We start from the raw sequence: 23,282 nt of genomic DNA, 5'->3' as shown, positions 1-23,282 counted from the left end.
TTTAAATTTATTACGCTCCATTTATTTGTTTGTCTGCTTGTTTATCACAGTAGAATGAAAGATGGTCCTTGCACTGCTGAAAACAAACCAGTCTGTGGGTTGCTACAGCTGTTAGCTGAGAGAACTGAGAAGGAACTGCAGAGGACTTAGGAAAGCTTTATTGTCTAAGTCTTCAGCTCACATTACAAAAAGACTTGGGACACACATACGTGACCTAAATTCTTCCATTGGGGGATAAGAGTTTTGTATATACCAAATGCTGCAGAAGTAGACAGACAAGGCATTTTCACTGCATCTGACTGAAAAAGCCTGATAAATTATTTTGATTTTGTGAAAAGTCTGAAAACCTGATGAAATATTTTTTTCATTATCCACATTCTTACTCAACTCTAATCTCTGGTAATGGATCCATGTCTGGTTGATGAACTGGAGAGCTAGCACAGAGCCATCACAAAAGATGGCTAAAAATCACTAAAAATCACTAAAAATATTGCATATAGCCAATGATTCATTAAAAAATCTTGATAAATGTTTTCAAGAAGAGAGGGGTAGTTTTAACAAAAAAAAGCCCCAAAGAAAAATAAAATCCTAAAATTAGTTGCATTTCTCACCAGATCAAAAGCCAAAGATTTTTTTTATTTTTATTTTTTTTTAACAGAGGGAAAGGAGAAAGGATAATTCTTACTTATGTAATGAGGTCTTGCCTATGATTTTTTATCTTGTTCTCAGAGCCCAAATATACTAACTCTTAAGGTAGACTTTGTTGTATGTAAGAGTCCATTAGGATTTACTTTAGGTAACTTGCACTTTTCTAGCTGAAATTCTAGGTGTTTCAGTGAGGGGATATTCTCTCTTATTCTTAGATTTTATTAATTTCTTACTACCTTAAGTAAATCTTAATACTGGGATTTCCTCTTTTTTTTTTTCCTTATTTGCCAGGAAGCGTGTGGAATTCTGGCACCATGAGCATCAACAGGACCAAGATTTCCTTGCTGTCCAGATGTGAATAGAGTTTAAACATTAATATTTTACAAGGGTGTGCACATACACAAACAGGCCTGCAGTAAAGCACCATATAGTTTGAGATAATTTCAATTAAAGTTAGTTCAGATCTTATTGTTACATGTGATTTCACAAAGTGATAATTTAACGTACTAAATTACCACTCTGTTCCTCATAGAAAGTGACACTCATGACCACATAATAAAATACTTTATGGCCTGTTGTGCAGAGTCATAATTCCACTTTGCTATAGTAGGAGGAAGCCACAAGTCATTCCACTCTAGCTGCCGTTAGGGGATGTATTGCCTTCCCAGCCTTTGCGCTGCAATTAAAAAACCTGACAGCCTCTCATCCGCAGATGGCAGAAGCCTCTAAAGCTGTTGAACTGGCACTCAGTCAGTTGGCTTTTGATCTGGTAGTTCAGATATAAGAGCCTGTTTAAGCAGAAAAGAAAATAGGCTGTTCATGTTCAGTTAGTATAAAACTCTCTTCCGATGGGGTTTTGTGTCTTTATCTGTTCCTTCAGCTGCTTTTAATTAATGCTTTGAAGACACCGTGTATTTTGGATTTAAGGGTGAGAATAACTCTTTCTAACTCAACTCCATATTAAATGGCTTGATTGTGAGCAGCAGCCCGGTTTTTCCCCAGTGGACTCACCACACAATAACTTATTAATAAATTTCTTGAAATACGTACAGATTTTCTCATTTAGCAAGGAACACAATCCCAACCTATTTATGGTTGTTTGGAGAATCACAGCTTAGTGTAGACTAAATGCATAGATAAATAAAAAGCTGTTTCACAGCTTTGTACAGAGCAGCCATTAAACTTCAAGGGTTATGGGAAAATCCAGCAGCACAAGGCCTGTAATTTGCAGGGAACTTTTGTGATCCTTCGGGACGAATCCCTAGGTAATAAATATCCTCATTACAGTTTTTACATCGGCTGTCCGGTGGATGTAGTGCAAAGCAGCGGTTAGCACAGGGCTCTGCCGTGGTGGGGAAAACAAACTCCCTGAGCAGCTGTAGAAAATGTAAGCATGGCAAGACTCCTAGCTGGTGCAGAGAGGTACAGAGGCACTTTGCAGTTCTAAAGGGAATGTGTTAAAGGAAACGGAGCGAGCATCCAACAAGATATGCAGGTAAAAATGGTGAAGGTGCACGAAAGGCAGGTGAAGGTGGCAGCGCTGGGAGGTAGCGGTGCGCTGCCTTTTGTGAGGCTGCCATATTGCCTGCTCTGCTCATTGCTGTGGTGTTCTCTGTTTAAATAAGGTGAAGCAAACAAACAAAGGGGTGTCATTGCATTCAAAACAGAGAAAGGGAGAAATCGCCGGAGAAAGCAGCAGTTTCCAGGGCACAGCAGGGGCAGGGGCTCCCCGGGGCCAGGAGCAGTGGGAGACCCCCCCCCCAGGTCAAGGCCTGGCAGCCGGGGCCTGTCCCGCTGCTCCAGTCAGGAGCAGGGCAGCCGGGGGGGGGGGGGCACCAGGGCAGCCCCAGGCCCAGGCACCCGGCATCTCCCTGGGGATGGGGACGGGCCGAGGCTGGGACACGGGCCCATGGGTGGGCCCGGCAAGGCAAGGCTGTGGGGAGCTGGGCACCGGCCCTGCTCTGACGGCGCGGCTGGGGCAGGGGCTGACGGCCCTGGGGGCTGACGCGGGGTCCTGGGCTGTGGGCGGATGGGGGAAGCCCCAGGGGCCTGGGCAGGGACAGCCAGGCCTGGAGGTGCCCTGATGACCTTGGAACAAGGTCTTGATCCTGACTTCACAGCCTGACAGGAGCACCGGTCACAAGACAGTTTTCTTGTAGGAGCAAGGGTTTCCTCGCATTTCTACCGACTACAGAAATGACAGACAGAGGCGTGCCTGTCACCTCTCTGATGAAAGGGTTGTTCACTTCGTAGGGGAGAGGAACATCATGGGAACACTCCTTAAGAGGTGCACCAGAGAGTCTTCAGGACAGTAAATAGCATGTGCATTCAGGAGATTTGAACTTTTATACCTCGAAAAATCCCCCTCTAAGGAATTTAACATGAAAATAGCTTTGTACTGGATATGTTGAAATGAATAACAAAAAACTAAGATAAAGTAGCTTAGAGGAAACTGTTAAAGGTTGAAAGCTATATTCCTTCACATTGCATCTCCCACATTAGTACTTAATGAACAACTAATGGAATAAGTATTGTTGAGCAGTTCACTATCATGTCCTTGAATGAAGTGCTTGACTATGAATGAAGTGTGTAGCCAACAGAGAGTGAACTGAAGGAAAAAAATTTTAAAGACTGATCAAATAATTGACTGCTTTTTTTTAAGAAAGTTTGTGCAGGGGTTATCTCATTGTAGGAAAATGCAGTAATCTATTTTTGGTTTAATAAAGATCCAACATAATCAAGCACTTCTCTTGCTGTTACAACTACTGTAATCCAAACACTTAAAGTCATCTCTGAGCTGCTTAAAAATTTGATAAACTATTTATAGAGTTCAATTAGAAGAACTTAAAATGTTAACAGTTACCAAAACTGGCAGTAATATAAATATTTGGAAGTGTTTTAAATGTAAATATCCTGGAAGATATTTACCTTTCATGTACATTCTTATCTTAAGCTGCTTGTCAAACATGAAGACATCCTCCAAAAGGCAGCAGACATGTTTTAGTATTCCAATCACAAAGCAGCGTTGCAGTCATACAGCAGCTGACAACTCTGTGTTGCACTTCATTGTGCTGCAGTAGAGTTGAACTGATTCACAAAGAACTGAGTGGATTGATGTATGCACAGAGCTTGACAGCTAGCTGACTCGTGATGGGGTATGGACAAAGGTGGAAGCAGAGAAGAGCCATGCTATCTGGTGGACACAATAAGTGTGTTTCCCCCTCGCTTTTGCCTCCAGTTCATTTAAATTGTTTCAGTAAGGATAACTCAAGCTTAGGAAACCAAGAATTCACTCACTCATCAAGGCTGCTGATACAGAATTGAAGGATTCCTATGTGTTTGGGGAATTTGTTCACAAATTTATTTCCTAATATTTGTAGCATGGCTGCTTCTGGCAAGGATACCCTCAGAGAGTGTTCACCTCACCATGACAGCTCCTATAACAAGCAGGGACTGAGTGTGTATCATTGTGGGTCCCAGCATCTTAGTTTTCCATTCATCAAGACCAGAGATGTGGACAGAATGTACTGAGGCTTCCTGTCACTGCAAATGTCAAGGCTTCCTTCCTTCATAACAAAAAAATAAAAAGGAGGTGAGTGAATCTGATGCATATATAGACATGATCCTGATATAGAATCAGGATGCTGTAATATCCAGATGCAGAGACTTACGAGCACTACTTGAATTACCAATTTACATATAGCCCTTTGTAATGGAGGTAACAAGGAGAAGACCAAGTTATTAAAAAAGAGAGTTAAAAATAGAAATAGACTAGGATGGTCTGCCTAACATTGCCTATACACATTTAGAAGTCAGATGTTAGCCCTTCATGTCTTTTCCTGTCTCTCTGCAGCTTTTAGTCTTTTTCTATGAGCCTGATTTTCATCAAGAGATGCTTGGAAACATTTCATAGCCACTCCATAGTATGCAGCAGAGTAGCATGTCAGCAAGCATTGTTCTATTATTTTCAGCTTGTACTCAAGAGTTTGATTTTAACAACTTAAATGAATGAAGTGTACAAAACACAACTTGTGATTTCTTTAGCTTCTTCTCCCACCTGGAGAGAACTACTCAAAAGTCTCCTTTTTCCCTCCAGAGAAAGTTGAACATCATCCTTTCGGCCTGAACTGCACTAATGTGTTGTGAAGATTCTGATTTTGGTTGGCATCTTCCTCTCAAGAAGAAGAACATGCCTCTCCATGTTCTTCTTCAAACATGGAACTGATTTTGAGTATGCTTGAGTATATTTGAGAAAATGGCATTTCTGTCTCATCTTTGGCCTAGGCTTATTCTTTTAGACATGAAAAACTTGGAGGCTGTGCTTTGCCACTCTCTTTCATGCCAATCAAATGTATTAGTAGTTACCTTCCATTTAAAATTCTATTACTTTTGAGTACACTAACTGTTGTTGCTGAGCTCACAGAAATGTTTTAAAAGCTCTGTTTCAACTTCGTTTTCCTTGCTGCACATATTAGGGCTGTATTTAGCAATTATACTGCTGTGAAAACAAGATAACCAATCAGTTTACAGCTTCAACAGGCCTACTTCTGCAAATTTATATATTAAAAAATTGACGAAACACTATCCTCACCCTCTCAGTCCACAGACTTTTTTTTCCCTTTTTTTCCCCCATAAATTCAATGCATCCAGCCTTGTTGAAGCAAAGGCACTCCCCTGGAGTGATTCCTGTAAAATGGAATTTTGTGACTGGCTTCAAATATTCTCTCTTGTGTATGTCACATCGTGGTCTCCTGTCAGGCTTCTCCCATTCTCAAATCCCTCCCTTCTGAAATAACATCTATGATATAGCTGTCAATTAAAAATGTTCAAAAAAGAAACAATGCTAATTACTCACAGTTCAGTAAGCATAGTCATGTTTACTACAGTAAAGGTGATCAGAATCATGCATTATACACATTATCCTAAATTTCCACTTTCATTCTATCCACCAAATCATCTCCAGAAGAATATTGTTTCATAGGGAGACAAGGAGTGGAAAAAAACCCCAAACAGACAACCCCACCACCCCAAAGAAATACTTGTTTGTTTCTTCAAAGTACAGTTGTCCTTCCAAAGTTACTGTAAACTGCTATGGAACATGAGTATACTTGCTCCAGAAGCACTGGCCCAAAAAAGTCCAGTAACACAGTCCTCCACATGAAATTACTAGAACATTACAGCCTACTTTTTATAGGAACTAACATTTACTTATAGTCTAACTATCCATAAATATCACCTAAAAAGCTGTGGTAGTTTTGTTTTTTTGAGAGAAGGGACTGCAATAGAAAAATAATGTTGGTAATTTTCAGATATTTTCTTCTTTTTGATGTATTATTTTTCTCCTCCTACTCTGTCTGTAAGTATTTCTTAGAGAAATGAACACAGCCGGAGGGATATGAAAAATAGTTATAATGAAATCCCAAACCACTTCTAAGATACACTTCTGTTCAGTATGTTGCTTAAGCAGAATACACATTGGGGTAGCATAAAAGGTTTATTAGCTTTTGGAATGAGTTACATAATTCACACATTGCTTCATCAGTTCAAAGGAAAAAACCAAACAAATAAACAAAAACAGCTGTCCAAGGCTCATAAGGACAAATGAATTACCCTATTCTACCAAATTTTGTATTTTCCAATATATACTTAGATGCACACTCAGAAAAAAAAAATAACATTGATAAATAACTGCAATTGGTTCAGTTATTCAGGAAGTGCAGCTGTTAAGGAATAACTGCCTTTTCAATAATACATCATTGTTTTCTCAGATGTGGTCATGCTTGTCAATGACAAACACGGCTCATAGCATCAAAATTTGCCAAAATAAATGCAGATTCTTTCAGAACTGTTCTGCATCAATCAGTCCTCATGAAGAAAATTTTCAAGTTTACTTACAGAACAAAACATCTTTGAAAGTAAATTAAAAAAAAGTAAGTGGATTTTCCATTACTGTTTTTAAACATATTAGGATGCCTTACATGTTACACTGAGAGTTTTCAGAATATTATATTGTGTTAAATGTTGAAAAGCTAATTTTAATATTATAATTTTCAATAAACCCTATAACAATTTACTAATAATGTATTAGCTTCCCTAATACAGATTTCTGAGCAAAATGGAAGGATACTGATGTCCAATAGTAATCCATTGGTAACACAGAAAAGAGCATACAGGCATATACCTCTACTATATTTCCTTTACCTGCTTTAAGAGTTCAAGGTTCTTTGAAGATAGGTCAAGCTGGAGAATAGACTACATATATACTGTATTATAATATTTTCAATATCAGCCAGTTTTTCATATACAAAATCAATTAGGAATAATTACTACCTGAAATACAAATAACTTGCTGCCTGTAGATTTGATAAATATCACAAAGTTTCAGTGGTGATCAGAACAGCAGTAAATAACTGTTTGTTCTGTATCTGGAAAAGTTTTCAACTCATGTAAATAGTGAATTTCAAACCCCACAGTGCTGTCCACACATCTCCAGAGTTTCCCCAGGACCACTCCTAGGTAGGGCCTGGGAACCAAATAAATTTGTTTAGGGGGGAGGAAGGATATGGATTGCCTGGAAGTTCTGCAAAATTAGCTTTGTTCATTTCAAGGAGCCCTTCCCTTCCTTGTCACAGGGGATCTTTGCACATGAATACAACCTATACTAAAAGTCTTTGCATAGGCCATCAAGTGCTTCATAAAGCATTAGTCAAACATGCAAAAGTAATCAAGTAAAAGTCTAATCAAAAAGGTTGATCTTAAGCAAATATTTCAAATGGCTTTGGGACTGAGTTCCCAAGCAGTCTGTGTGTGTTTGAGAGGTGGGGATGGCAAGGGGAATTAATAAGCATGATGTGTGAACACTTTCTTTTCTAAAATATTGTTAGACTTTGGAGCAGAAGAATCAAACAAAAAATGCAAAACCACCCCATAGATCCCTTAATGAGATTTGAACTAACAAAAAAAAAAAAAAAAAAACAAACCCCAGAAAGTAACATTCTACCTTTTGGTGCTGTACGGGGCATAGAGCAACTCAGTAATAGCCTTGCCTGCACAGTGGTGGCTGGTAAATATTACAACACGTATAACAAAGGATATTAAAAAACCTCTCTTCTGTTCAAAGAAAATGTGAGCATATGCTCCACTATTTCATGAACTGAATAACAAATGTAAGCCCTATTTGGGACGTTTATTAGCCTTGGCGTATTGCACATGACACTGCAACGTGTCTTGTGTTCTTTTGAGATCAATTTTGAAAATAGCAGAAGCAAAACTAATCGAACACTTGTTTCTTCACAGCTTTTATTTCTTAGCTTCTGTATGTAGCCAATTCCAAGTGGATGCCAGTGTAATATCAGTCTGGGGCACAGAATATGAAGTTTTGATTAAATAATGTTCTCTTCATTAGTTCAAAGATTAAAAAAAAAAAAAATCCCTAGACTTTTACCCTTAAGGGATAGAGCACATGACTTATTTGTATTCATGCAAGCTTTTGGGGAACTGGAAAACTTCGAAATAAACTGAGAAAGAGTGACACCTTTTTACATAATGGAAGATACACTGAAAAGAGCTGCAGTCATTATTGTGTTAGTTGATGCCAGTAACGATTTCTACTACCAGTATGCCAGACTGTCCAGCTGAAATACAGATAGCATCACAGGCTATCCAATACATAGAAAATTGCATGGGTCTGATAGCCATTTTCAAACTATGCTATGAGAAAATGAGAGACAGGAAAGAAGTTAGGCTCATTCTCAGCAGGTGACAAAAAAATGCTTATAACTGCTTTGCCTAGCAGCTCTGGGGATTCTGCTTATCTCATAGGAAAATCTGTGCACTCCCAGAATGTTGTGTACATGAATGAGTTTCCAAATTCTCCTCTGTTTAAATATAACCCTTCATTGTGTCTCTGCCACTGTTGAGAAATCAAATGAAGCTGAAAATTCAACAAAATGAGAAAGAGAGGGAGGATGTTAATATTTGAAAGGGAGGCTATAATATTTGAAATGGTGGAATGGAAACTTTTTTATTCTTGTCTTTTTGACCTTGGAATAGTCATGTCTCTCATCTGTGTTTCAGTTCTTCATCTGGAAAATAGCAATATAAACACAAGAAAAAAGATTAAGGTGACAAATCTCTTACAACAGCATTCAGGTGTTATAAACCTCTACATCCTATCATCCTATCATCCAGCCTGGATATCTTACCACAAAACAAATAAAGAAATTGAAGGAAAGCCCACATCTTCAGACAAAATAAGGTTGCTCTTTTGCCTCAAACCAGTCTTGTTTAATTTGTCACATTTGAAAAAAAAAAAAAAAAATCTACTCCTACTGTCAACGTATTTGAGTTCAACAATATTTTCATAGAAAAGCAAGTATCTAATTCAGATACAGAATCAATACTGGTCATGGACATCATCTAAATTTAATAAATTGATTTACTTTGTGTTCATTTTCAAGGTATACTCTGGGGACTGAGTTTATAGCAACAGAAATCTTGAGGAAGTATTCAGGGAAAGTCAATGCTGAAGATGTATTGGCCCTAAAAACCTGCTTTAGTAATTACATTCATCCAATTAGTATATGACCTCTATCTATCTGTTCAAAATAAGCCAAATCTTGAATATTTAATAACAATAACCTATGTTCAGCTAAAGTTTTACAAATAACTTCATACAGCAACATAACTATTGAAATTCAAGTTCAAGAACTATAATCTGTTTACAGAGAGAAGTACAAGGAAAAAGCCAACAAAAGAAATTACATTTTTTCAATTAATTGTCTTGTTTGCAAATACCAGTGTTTCTTCAGCCTTCTCTTTACTTTTGAGTCCTTAGCTATAAATCTAGTCTTTACAGACACTGTATTAACTATTATAAGCTGGGGTGGAGCATGCGATTCTAGCTATATGTAGCTCACAAGCAGATCAAATGAAACTCTCATGCTAGTGTTGTGTAGCATGCAGGTTTGGGTACTCCTGAGGAAAACAAATCTCTGACTGCAAGAGAACCGGATGCCACCAGAAGCTAATGTCTGCAGGTCAGCACAACACCCACCTGCCACAAGAGTGGCACCTAGGGTTGGACCTTCACCTCCCACCTGCAGGCAGTGTAAGTTATATACCTGTGTTTCTCAGCTACAAGTTTTTTTTAGGATTTTTTTTTACTGTGACTGTAGGAGCACAAATCTGTTAATTTCTCTGTTTTACTACTATCCAAACTGTTTCTAGATGCAAAAAGATGCTACTTTTTACGTAGATTCTAATGACAGCCCCTCTACTAATAATATTTTGCAGTATATTTCAAATACAGTGTGCAAAGATTATATTAAGAAGTTCATTATAATCTTTAATGTTTTAGTAAACCAAAACACACTTAGAAATAAATATCTTGCATCTACAGCAGTAACATGCTTGATTTTCTGTAAAATTGCATCATCACTTATTAATCTGTCAGAGAAGTTATAAGGATTTAAAAGGTAAAAATAAAAGGGGAAATGATGAGGTCACAAAACTGTGTAAATGGATGTTAAGACTACTTTTTAAACCAGGAATTTTTATCCATGTAAAGATTCATTTTCAGTGGTTTTTGCATTGCTCGGCAAAGTTCCAATGTTCCTTGGGAAATCTTTCATATACCGAAATGACTATGAAATTAATACGTTAATAACATACAAACATACATATGTGTATATCATAAACACATACAGTTTCACAAACTCCAACCATTTAAGTCTCATGATACATGAACTCTGCTTAAGACACTTTGAGTTAACACAGTGGAAAAATTATGAAGTTCATACCGTGTAGCAATAGATTACTGCTGTCCAGGGCGGGGGGGAAAGAAAAAGCCTTCTGTGGGGAAACATAAGCTCATTTTGTTTCACTGGATAAGGAAGAAATAAGAGAATAGTAGAAATGTGGGGGGAGGTGGAGTGAGTAGAGAGTGTGAAGTGAGGAATCATGAGAAAAGATTGATTATATAACAGCATTAAAGAAAATCAAAATGTCCTAAAGTTGCCCTGGATTGTTTTTTTGTTATTCAGTAGAAGTTCATAACGGAAAACAACCTCCCCATTGTATTTTTGGTATGTACTCATCCAGCAACTGTCAATGAAGTCATATTGAAAACCAGGATATCTTAAAGAACTCAGTGACCTGTAGAGGAAGGTCATGTTTCACAAAGCATGATAACTGAAGCAATTTCAGTAACATTTTCAGAAATGACTATGTGTGACTATGGTTATTCCAAGGAGACAAGGTATTTCAGTACCCATTAAAATTCTGAGGGAACTATGTGTCAGTTTTACTTACTTTAGATAGATAGAAAAAGGTTTTACCTCTTACACTCACAGAACTTCAGCTCAGGTTTTGGATTAGAAATCATCTTGCAAAAATTGGGTAATATTTTCAGAATTTATTTCAGACATGGTACCAGTAACATACCACAAAATCTTTCTCCTTACTTTTTCATCTTGTTTATATTCACTTAATGTTTAATTATATTCACTTAATCTTTAAAGTTTTTATTCACTTAATATATATATTATATGTAATATATATATCTGATTGGACATATTTGTTAACATGTCTTAAAATAATATTTAAATATTTTGGTATTTTTTCAGGACCCAATCTCAGGCTGCATTTTTCAGAATATTGTCAATAATTGGGTGCTCTCTTTCTAGTTCAAGGAAACAGATGCAATGGGATGTGAGAGGAGCTGTAAGCTCAGTGCTTTTTACCTGGCAACTGTCACAGAGAGCAGCTACAGCAAAGAGGACTAATAAGACATAACAGCAAAGGTAATGGTTGGTGCAAACATCCTAAAAATGAGAAGAAATGAAATCTAAAGGGCTTGTCAACCAAGTTAAGGCTGGCACATTACAAACATCCCACCCTTTGAGGATCAGCCCTGAAACTGTGCTTTGCAGACTGTCACGGTTTAAGCCCAGACAGCAACTAAGCACCACACAGCTGCTCGCTCACTTCCCCCCCTACCCAGTGGGATGGGGGAGAGAATTGGGAAAAAAAAATTAAAACTTGTGGGTTGAGATAAAGACAGTTTAATAAGACAGAAAGGAAGAAAAAATAATGGTAATAATAATGATAATAAAATGACATTAATAATAGTAAAAGATTTGGAATATACAAAACAAGTAATGCACCATGCAATTGCTCACCACTTGCCAACCAATGCCCAGTTAGTTCCTGAGCAGCGATCCGTCCCCCAGACCAACTCCCCCCCAGTTTATATACTAGATGTGATGTCACACGGTATGGAATACCCCTTTGGCCAGTTTGGATCAGCTGTCCTGGCTGTGTCCCCTCCCAACTTCTTGTGCCCCTCCAGCCTTCTTGCTGGCTGGGCATGAGAAGCTGAAAAATCCTTGACTTCGTCTAAACACTACTTAGCAACATGAAAACATCCGTGTGTTCTCAACATCCTTCTCATACTGAACCCAAAACATGACAGTATACCAGCTACTAGCTCTACCCCAGCTGAAACCAGGACATAAACCCACTCTGTTGAGGCTCCAGACTACCAAATGAAGATGCTCTTCAGCAAGCTGACACAGTTGCATGGGGAATGGTAAGACTTGAAAAGAGTTGGGCACATTGTGACCTTTGGTGTGATTCAGTCTGGAGTGGAAATACTGACAGGATGCAACTATTTCAGACTCTAAAACTGAAACAACTGGTTATTTTACAGGTTTCAGTAACACTTACTGTGAGACTAAGTGTCTGCATTATGTCATCTTTCCTAAGATACTTTCAAGATATTTTGGGGGATACAATGAACAATGTCAACACACCTCTGACATTGCTATAGAGTACTGTTTTGCAGGGTTCCAGGAAAAAAAAAAAAAAAAAAAAACAAAAAACAAAAACAACCAAAAAAACCCAAAAACAAAACGGGGGGAGAAGAGAGAAATCAGCTAAGCAATTAGTATTCCCAAATACCCAGCAGGAGAAAGAGACAGTTGGGAACACAGCCTTTTCTCAGGATTCACTTACTAAGATGTAGAAATAAGGGTATCATCTTCTTTAAATTCACTGCTTGAACATTAAGGGGTCTGTGAATTGTGATTGATCTGTCTGGTGGTTGTTTTTTTTCCCTTTTTTCACCAACCAGAGAGTGAGGCTGAGGCAGTTTCTATGGAGAATTAGTAAGTCAAACTCTAAATAAAGCTTCCAAATCAGAGGGTTGGGATTCAAGCAACAAATCAGTTTTGAGACAATTACTTTGTCACATAGCAGCTACTAAAAAATTACTTTACATTTCTGTTGCCATGCCTCATGCCTGAGCCAATAATTCCTAGAAGCCAACTGTAGTACATTATGTAGTTATTGTGAAAGAATAATAACGATTATGCAAGTTAGCTTGAACCCATTGAGTGTGCAGAAGGGGTGTAAAAATGGCAGGGGAGGTAGGATACTTCTGTTTTGTTCAGCACCTGCACTGTAGCACTGCAGCGTAAAGGTGAGAGGCAGTTTCTCATACATATACTTAACTATAGACACTTGGTATAGTGACACCTGTCATACTATTACTTTATTAATATACTACTATGTTAAAAAAATCTGTCATTAACATGGCAGTGGTGGGGTTATAACAGTTAAACATCACAACTTTTCTTCTACTTAAAAAATGAAGTGATTTATCTCTGTGCTATCACTTGGGTAGCCATTGAAAATTGTTCAATTTTTTATTTTTTTTAAAAGGTAATCAGATATGTTGAAGACGTGTGAAATTTTGTTTTACCTCATGCTTTTCTTTAATCCTGTGCTGCAACAAACTGTCCTTGTTCACCTCACTATAAAAGAAATCTTCTTTAATCCAATACAGCACATTATAAATGAAAACAAACTATTAGAATACTTATTTACTTGTTGACATAGGTAAATTCAGTTGAAAACTTGTGTAAATGGAGGCTAAGATAGTACTAAGACAGTAATGAATTCCACCCTCAGTCTATAGTGTCTTTATAGGGACTGAGTGGGAAGGTAGTATAATTATGAATGCTGTAACATTATATGTGGAAAGAAGATTAATATTTAGATAAGTCAAGTAACCCAAAGAGAATGAACCGATTATGTATTTAGAACTGACTGTGGTGTGCATACTGAAGACCACAGCCGCAAAACCCACTACCTGGTTACAGGTAAAAAAAAATGTTTTCCATTTGATCTTGGTGTTATAAAAATACTGTGACTCTTTGCCGGTTCTGGCCTCATTCAGTGGAAAGTTATCATGTCATTTCCCCTCTGTTGCCCCACAGTAGTAAAATCATTACAGTTTGTTTTTAGGATAAGCAGCTGATTTAGGGAAACTCATGTGAAAGAGCTGTCTTGCAACTTGCAAATCAGGTTTGTCAGCTAGTAACAGACAAGTAACTATTATTAGCTGTTAGAGCAGGCAAGATATAAATGTCATTTTTTCTGAAAGGTGAAGTTAAACTTTTCGGTTTCACTAGAGAAGATTTCTGTCACAGTTTGAAACAGCGCTATATGTAGAAGCTACCACTGTACCATCTGTCATAGCAAGTGATATTTTGGGGCCACACTGTAACCCAGCTGATGACTAGCTCACAACCTTGGCGAAGATACTTTCTGTGAATTAAAGTTATGTTTGCATTTAGGGCCTAAATTCAGCTTATTCACTGGTAGGTTAGCACCTCTGGAAGAGCTCTAAGGGACTTAGGAAAGACAGGAACATACCGAATCATGTAGAAACATTTTGCATGGGGATTACTGGGGAATCTAAACCTGAACATGCTTCTAACCCTGGAGTTCTGCTGATAGATAGGGTCATTCACCTACCTTTCTTGCAACCTAAGGAAATCAAATTGGGACAATATTTTGTCCAGTATTTTTAGCCCAGCTTGCACAGAGAGATGTTGTAATTTTCCTGAACTGGTGTAAACTGTTAAACCTACTCATCCTCCCAGTGCTGAAAATCCCAACTTTTGACACTAATTTAGTCTTTAAAAGCCATTTTTGATGCTTTTGACAGGTGAGACTTTCCAAATATGAACACTTTGAAAACTATTGTTCTGAATCATACTTAGAGATATGTGTATGATTTTGCCAAAATGTATTACTGCTACAAATGTGATATGTAGCTTTGATATCCTGGGTTACTGCGGGAAGGTGAAGGAGACAAAGCAGCCCTTCCTGCAGCCTGGGGAAACAGTTTGCTGCAGTTTAAAAAGCATCACACAGAAGTTGGTGAAAAGACTAAAACAAGGTCAGCCCATATCTGAAGCAAAGCGGGGAAAGCTGGCAGCACAGACTAGAGAAACAAATGATTTCTTTTTGCCTCTACCATGTGCAGCTGATGTGCAATAACTGCAGAGAGATTGCTTTGTGATACACTTTTCTACGTGTCTTTTTTCACCTTAAATAAATAGCACTAAATTTTCTGAAAGCTGGCTGATCACAGATAAACTCTGTCATTGTTCTTATGAGAGCCGTAGGGCAGCTGCCAACCTTGTGTTAGGTATCCTGAGGTCTGGTGGGAGGATAAGGGGACCACGACTGTAAATTCAAGTCTGGAGGCAGAGGACTGCACTTCCTTACCTGAAAGAAACTCAGATTTGCACACGTAAGACCTCAGCAGAATACCTTAGGGGATCTTGTGAGGGACAAAGCTGTAGTAAATGAACATCACAGGAACCATGAAGGTGGCTAAAATAATTAAAAAACTATTCCATTTATAAAAGAGTCTATTGACCATTACATCTTGGAACAAGACTTCCAGATTTCAAAATAGGTGCACCATGGTCCTTTCACACATTATGGAGGATACTGGTTTAGGAATACACAGTGGCAAACAAATATTTTGAATATGAAGTTATATTCCTTGGTGTTTACATATCAAAGTATATTTTCACCTCCCTTAAGCTTATTTCATGGTTATTTCAACAGCACAGCTGAAAATAACACTGAATCTCAAAGCTATAATATAGTATTTCACCTGTATAAGAGTGAGGGAAGAAAATTCAAAAACCTATCTGTGATTTTAGGACTGGCTGTTGCCTAGCAACTCTGCTGAGGAGGATGGGATTTTGCTCAGATAGAGGCCAGTAGGCAGCTGGCTGGTGGTGGGTGCAAGGGACTTCTCCCCATGCTCCCACAGCACCGTTAGAAAAAGTCCCTGACTCCAAAATCACCTTTCAGAAGTCCAGTGGAGCATTTTTATTTTATTTTTCATAAGTTACACTTTACTGTTGCCTGGACTTTGAGACATTCGGCTTTCCATGCCATTCTGGCGGCTACGTACCATGCCTACAGACTCATTTAAATGATATATATTCCGTATGAGTTTTCTTTTCTGGCTTCCACTATGGTGCTGTAGTGCAGTTGTTACTGGGCATGTAACCAAACTCCTCCCAAAAATACAGCTAAGCTGAAATGAATAAACATTTTAAACTGTAGTCAAACAAGTTCAAGATTCAGGCAGTCCTGTTCCTAACATTGGCCCAAACCCCTGCTTCAAAAATCATCACACTACAGCAGCTGTCCACCCACTATTCCACATCTTAGTATCTTCTTCTTCAGAATCCTAAACAGAGTTTCTCTGTAAGTGTGGTTTATGAAAACCTACCACTGGTTAGAAACTGCAGCAAGCTATATATGATGTCCTTGCTTTGCAGCCTCTAACCAATACACTCTCTGCCCAGGAATATACCACTTCTCCATGAAAGTTTGTAACTGGACTTTAGGGATTTCTCCGCGATAAGCATGGGTGACTCTTTGCTGGCTTATTTATCATTTTGACAAGATGCTCAGATTTAACTAGATTTTTTTTCTTTTTTTTTTAATGGGAGTGGGAGGATTTTGACAAGTCTTGAGATTCTTCATGCCCCCTTTTTTTCCAAGCTACTGTAGAAATAGATGAGAAAAATTTAGATTAAGCTTTTGTCTGAGGAAAAAACCAAAACAACAAAAACCAAAAATGCACACAAGGAATCTTTCTTCCTCTCAGACAATTCAAGATAGTGTTTTGACCCAGGACCAGAGTACACACGTGGATTTTTACTTTATACACACTGAAGCCCAAGTTTCAGCTTGAAACTTTCCTAAGCTTGCCTAAACCCTCAAACCATTCTGTTTTAAAATCTTGGCAAATCTGGGCCAAGCTTCAGCTCCTTTTAGGAAAGTTTCTAACACATTTAACTGTATCTGGAGAAAACATGATGCCTAAAGTGTACTTTGTACTGTTTATACATGACAGAGATATGGTGAACCTAAGTGTTACACCTAATAGACGTGTTTCAATATTTTTTCCAGATGTAAGGCATTATAGGCATGATTAATGCTTTTTTCTTTTTCCTCTCCTCTTCCAATCTTTGCTGCTTTACAATTAATTGAGAAGCAGTAAGATTGTTACAACCCAGGAGGACTGGTTGTGAACTGACAGATAAGGGTATCCATATAGAGATAAAAAATATCAATATATATCCATATAGAAATTCTCAAGTTTGTATTAACATAGTGTTTATTGATAGTTAACCGAGAAAATATATCAATATAAAACAAGGGGAAAAAAGCAATTATAGTATCTCTTTTAAAATGTTTTGAGTTAAGTGTGTAACTTTACAAGGAATTTGCAATAAACAAATGAATTCTCTTTTAACAGCAAGTAGTAAAATATTCCAGATACAGTCAAAATGCTAATTAGCACAGTAGAACAAGGGGACAGAATTTTGTTTGCCTTAGTCTATTTTACCCTGCACAAATCCCAGTTATATTAACTAAAAATAAAGACAGGCAGCAGGTCTTTAGCAGATTCAGCATGTGAAGAAAACATCTCATAGAAAAAAAAAAATTGGTTTTCTTGTTATGGCACTTGCTTCAGACTTGAGAGATCCAGGCTGAGGTCTTGCTTAGTAGTTGCTTCCACTGCAGTGCTGAGTCTAGGTGTTCAATACTGTTTAGTCAGAAACCGACAGGGCTGATCACAGAGTGGTTGAGGTGGGCAGGGACCTCTGGAGGTCGTCTGGTCCACCCCCCTGCTCAAGCAGGGACACCTACAGCTGGCTGCCCAGGATTCTTCCAGATGGCTTTTGAATATCTCCAGGGATGGAGTCTCCACACTCTCCCTGGGCAATCCGTGCCAGGGCTCGGTCAGTGCTGTCACTGAGCACCACTGAAAAAAGCCTGACTCTGTCTTCTTTGCACCCTCCCTTCAGGTATTTATATACATTGATAAGATCCTCCTACACCTTCTCTCCTCCATCTTTCTCAGTCTTTCCTCATATGTGAGATGCTCCAGTCCCTTCATCATCTTCAAGGCCCTTTGCTGGACTTTCTCCAGTATGCCCATGTCTTTCTTGTACTGAGGAGGCCAGAACTGGACTCGGTACTCCAGATGTGGCCACACCAGTGCTGAGCAGAGAGGAAAGATCACCTCTTTTGACCTGCGGGCAACGTTCCTCCTAATGCAGCCCAGGATACCATTAGCCACCTTTGCTACAAGAGTACATTGCTGGCCTTTGGCCTGATGGCTAGGTCCAATACTGTAGGTATTTAAATGTTAGTAACCTGAATGTTTCAGTGGCTTATCTGTAAATTGAACACACTAAGGATACCTCTGGGTCAGTTTTGCACCTTCCTTGAGTTTCCTGCCATGCTGTATTTAAAACAGATACACGGAGCACCTTACAACAACGTAGTCCGTATACCTACTGGAGACAATATTACAACAGTAACAGCTAGTTTTACTTTTCCCCAGATTTGTGAGTCAGCTACAATTGAAATAATTCTCAGGCTTTTCGCTCAATGCAGTTATTTAACAATATTTAACAAACAGGTGTCAGAATTCCATTGAAACCAATTTAGGTACATTTTCATTGCAACAATGTAATCAAAATTACACTGCCAGTTTATGACAGTCAAATTATCTGCAGTTTGAAGCAAAGCCAGATTTCACAATATAACTGATAGGAATAAGATCAAAGAATAATCAGATGTTCAAGAGTCTTTTCCTCACTAAGCTGAAATATTAAGCATTCTCATATGCCTGTTCTAGCAGCAATAGAACTGCTCCTCAGATAGGCTGATGCTTACATTACCAATAGCTGTGCTACAGTTCTAATTACACACCGAGTATATTTGTAATAAAGCGTTTTCTCTCTACTGAGCTGCAGAGTTATCACTCACTGGGTAGTAAACAGAAACACTGCTCACAGTGGGAATTGAAGATATTAAAGCCTTTTGGGTTTTTTTTGTCCCTCATCTCACCAGGTTTAGTCCCTCTCCTGTGGAGATCTTTTTCTTCTCTCAGTTTGAATTTGGGCTGTATTTACTCCTTTCCATTTCTATCTCATTGGACTTGATTCCCTAGTCTGTTTCCAGTTCAGTCACTTTGCCAAGTGTTTGTGTAGCCTTTTCATACGTGTGCTCAATTTTACCCACTACTACTTTTTAGTCCATCTCTCACCTCATTTAATTTCATTCCATTTTGCTACTTTTCCACTTCCAAGTTTTGTTCAGTTGCTTGTATTCTGATTCCAGTCAAATGCAATTAATTTCTCTTCTTTTCTTGCTCAGTCTCAACTACTTGAGGGTAAACTAAAATGGGTAAGATTTGAAATTGCAAAGGAATGCATTATTCATTATCAGTGAACTAGAATGGGAAAAGGAAATGAGTACTATGGGCTGAATTATTAGAAGAGAATAGTTCTGGTGGGCTGAATGGATAGCTGTCATGGTTTAACCCCAGCCGGCAACTAAGCACCACACAGCCACTCGCTTACTCCTCCCCCACCTCAGTAGGATGGGGAGGAGAATCGGGAAAAAAAAGTAAAACTCCTGGGTTGAGATAAGAACAGTTTAATAATTGAAATAATAATAATAATAATAATAATAATAATAATAATAATAATAATAATAATAATAATAAAGTAAGGTAATAAAAAGAAGGAGAAGTAAAACCCAAGAGAGACAAGGGATGCACAAAGCAATTGCTAACCACCTGCTGACTGAAGCCCAGCCAGTCCCCAAGCAGTGATTGGCCCCCCCTGGCCAACTCCCCCAGTTTATATACTGAGCATGGCATCCTATAGTATGGAATATCCCTTTGGCTAGTTCAGGTCAGCAGTCCTGGCCATGCTCCCTCCTGGCTTCATGCACACCTCCTTGCTGGTAGATCATGGGAAACTAAAAAGTCCTTGACTTAGGATAAGCACTACTTAGCACCAACTCAAACATCAGTGTGTTATCAACATTATTCTCATACTAAATCCAAAACACAGCACTGTACCAGCTACTAGGAAGAAAATTAACTCTATCCTAGCTGAAACCAGGACAATAGCAGAGGAGGAGAAATGCATGAACTGGGAAAGGGAGACAGATTAAACTAAATTACAAAAATGAAAAAAAAGAGTAGGTAAGAGAACGGGAACAATTCGTAGGAATAAAGAGAAATAAGGTAGTAAGGAAAAAAAACCCACAAGATAGAGTAGAACGTGAAAAGAAAGAATAAGCTAGGCTTCATGGGAAGCATTTGAAAAACACCAAACAGAAAATTAAACAGATTCAGCTGAAAGAAGAATGCAAATATAAATTAATGCAAGATTAATGGAAAGATACTAACATGAAAACAATCATAGGATTAGATTCTGCTTACAAGGTCATGATGTAAATAGCCAAAAAGAAACAGAACTGAACTATCTGTACAGCTATGTTGATGTGAATGTTGATATAACACCTGGTGCTTTTTCAGGCATTGTTGTGAGGTACTGAGCTCAGGGGGCAGCACTCGATTCCCTGGTCATACAGGGTTCTGCAACAGTGGAGACAATCGTCTTTTTCTCTACACCTTTGTTACCTCAACTGGAGATTATTGCAATGCTTTCTACATGGGGCATGCCTTCAAACCGCTTACAGTTTGTAGATGGAGCAGAACATCCCAGCCCCCTTCTTTAGCAGCATTTCATGTAGAGAGTAGTTTGTTTTGACCTTTTACATCATTTTTTAAATGGTTTGGGACTCATCTAGGCAAGAAACAGACTGTCTCTTTTTGTGTCTCCTGCACAGCTGAAGTCACCTGAGGTACTTCAGCTAAAAGCCCCTTCATGGTAATAAACAAACAGGAGGAGGCTGATGGCAAAGTGTTCTCAGTATGAAGTCCTTGACTTTGAACCAAGCTTTATTTCTTTGCTGGCATCCCTCAAAAACTAGATCGGATCATATCAGGAAATATTAAATGTCCAGGGAAATAAAGGGGGACAGGAGCGATCAGTTAGGCAGGAAGGATGAACTGGTGGGACACGACTAGTCAGAAGGGGAAGAAAAGGGCAAAGGTACAGGGATGGAAGATGAGGGACAATTAGCTGACACTAGAATTTGAAAGGTGTGTTCAGTGGTGGGTCCTGTTCCAGACTGGTAATGAAAGAATGCCTTGAACCTAAACCGGAGGAGTGGAACCATTTTATATATATATATGATGAATTTGACCTTGCCAGATTATTTTTCAATTTTGGTACAGTTTTGTACAATGTTTTATAGGAATTCTATGTAAACTAAAACAACATTATCTCTGTCCTGGAAGTAATAGATATTAATTAGAACATGCTGGGCTATATATAAATAAAACAAGTAGCATAATGTATTGCTGTTTCTTCTAGGTTACCTTTCTAAAGTTTTTATTTCCTTCTTGGCAAGAACTAGAAATCATTTCAGAGTTTGATTGTGAGACACTGGCTATTGCTCAGTTATTTATTTTTTCCCAATGCCTGGGAGGTGGAGGGACTGACTGAAGGTTTTTATTGTTCAGTTAGACCTTTGCACATGGGAAGAGCAGGATTCTGCATGCATGATGATAACATGTCAAGTAGTGGCTGTCAATGGAAGGAAGAAGTAAAGGCAGTCCAAGCTTAGGTGATCACCCCTATGACAGAGGAGCACACAGAGAGGGATGAGACATCTTGTTGATGTCCCTGTGGAATGAAGGCAGAGAAATGTTCTTGACAGTGGCAACCATGGGATTTCTCTCTTTGTCAGTGAAAGGAAAACACAACTGACAGTCTCAGCCTGGAGTACAGCAGCAAGAATGGAAATAGCACTGCAGGGTAAATGAGCCATGGGAAGAAGTGCAGTCCACAGAGTGGAAAGGTAATTTTAGAGCTTTAATTTAAAACAAAATATTACTAGTAAGTGCCCTTAAAAGAAATAAAAAAAAAAAAAGAAAAAAAAAGAAAAAAAAAGAAAAAAAAGTTACCTAAATTATGGCTTTCTATGTGGTAGCTTAAAGGAAGAGTGGATGAGATGCCATATGCCTATTCCATTTTCAGGAAGTTGGAGTGAAACATAAATCTTTTCAATTTTATTTGATTTACTCAACTTTGATTGTTTAAGTAAACTTTCTGTGTTTTTCAAACCTGCTGGAGAAGTCAATGTGTATATATGTTTATTGTTTATTTGCCTATTTCTTTACAGTTGCTTGGGACCAGCATAAGCTGCAACATCAATACTTCTCATATCATAAGATAACTATTAGCTGCTGTGACCATCATGCCCCTAGCAGGACTCAAACTATTTGCTTTCTTCTACCAAAGAAAACGTTGATTTAGACAAAGAGGGATTGTGTTAAAAGACATTAAGCATTTTAAACGTACTAAATTAAATATCAGAAAGGTTTCAGTTAAAGAATTACTTGGCAAATACTAACATAATAACACAAACCTCAGCTCCCCTAGTGAGTCACAGTTTTAGGCAGAAACTGAACTGATTCTAAAATGTGTAGAAATTCTTTGCTAGTTTTAAATATCTTTGATCCTCAAGGATGAAGAGGTTAAGATACTCCTTTGGGTGAGGCAGACTTACTTTTCATTCCCAGTTATGTTATTTGTCCAATACATCTCAGTCCTTGGTGGTCCATTTGCCAACAGTAAGGATAGAAGAGTTATATCCTCAACTCAGAAAGCTCTTCCAATGGTACTTAATGACAGAGCGAGAGGTGATCCTCTTCTATGGCTGCTGGAGCCATATAAGCACCTGGGAAGTTAATACAATCAAAAGCCATTATGTATTTATTAACCTTCCATCATTTTAGTTAAATTTATGAGCTCTTATTAGCAATTCAATACGTTAAGGTACACAGCAGAAAACCTTCTCTCCCTATCAGGTTCTGCTTAGGGTTTTATCAGTATTGTCTGTCATAACATTTGCCAGATTACTTAGTTGTTCTTTTCAGTTAGATTATGTGTGATTTTAGCTATTTGGAGAATATTGACTTATCAGAAAAACCTGAAAGAGGAGAAACAATAGAGTTGACTTGTCCTGCATGGACAGCACCATAATAACTTAAAAAGTTGTTATTATCAATATTATAAAAAACAGTTTTTTCCTCTATCTATGAAGGTGTATTCCCTAAAGAAAGGTAGTTTGAATGGATATTAATGTACTGAAAAGGTAAAAACTAAAATTTTAAGGAAATTATTTAATTTAGATTGCATTTTTGGTCTTGGTTCAGGCAGACTCTTCACAACTCTGTATCATGTGCTTTCTTTTGTTATACTGTTCTTGACAATTTTTTCTCAATTACATGACCCTCTCATTCAGTGTATGGATATGTACACCTAATGCCCATAAGGCACTGTTCTATACTGTTCTATTTTTATTATCAC

The sequence above is a fragment of the Aquila chrysaetos genome, chromosome 2, assembly GCF_900496995.4.
Source record: "Aquila chrysaetos chrysaetos chromosome 2, bAquChr1.4, whole genome shotgun sequence".
NCBI classification, from domain to species: domain Eukaryota; kingdom Metazoa; phylum Chordata; class Aves; order Accipitriformes; family Accipitridae; genus Aquila; species Aquila chrysaetos.
Note: the sequence above shows the minus strand (reverse complement) of the source record.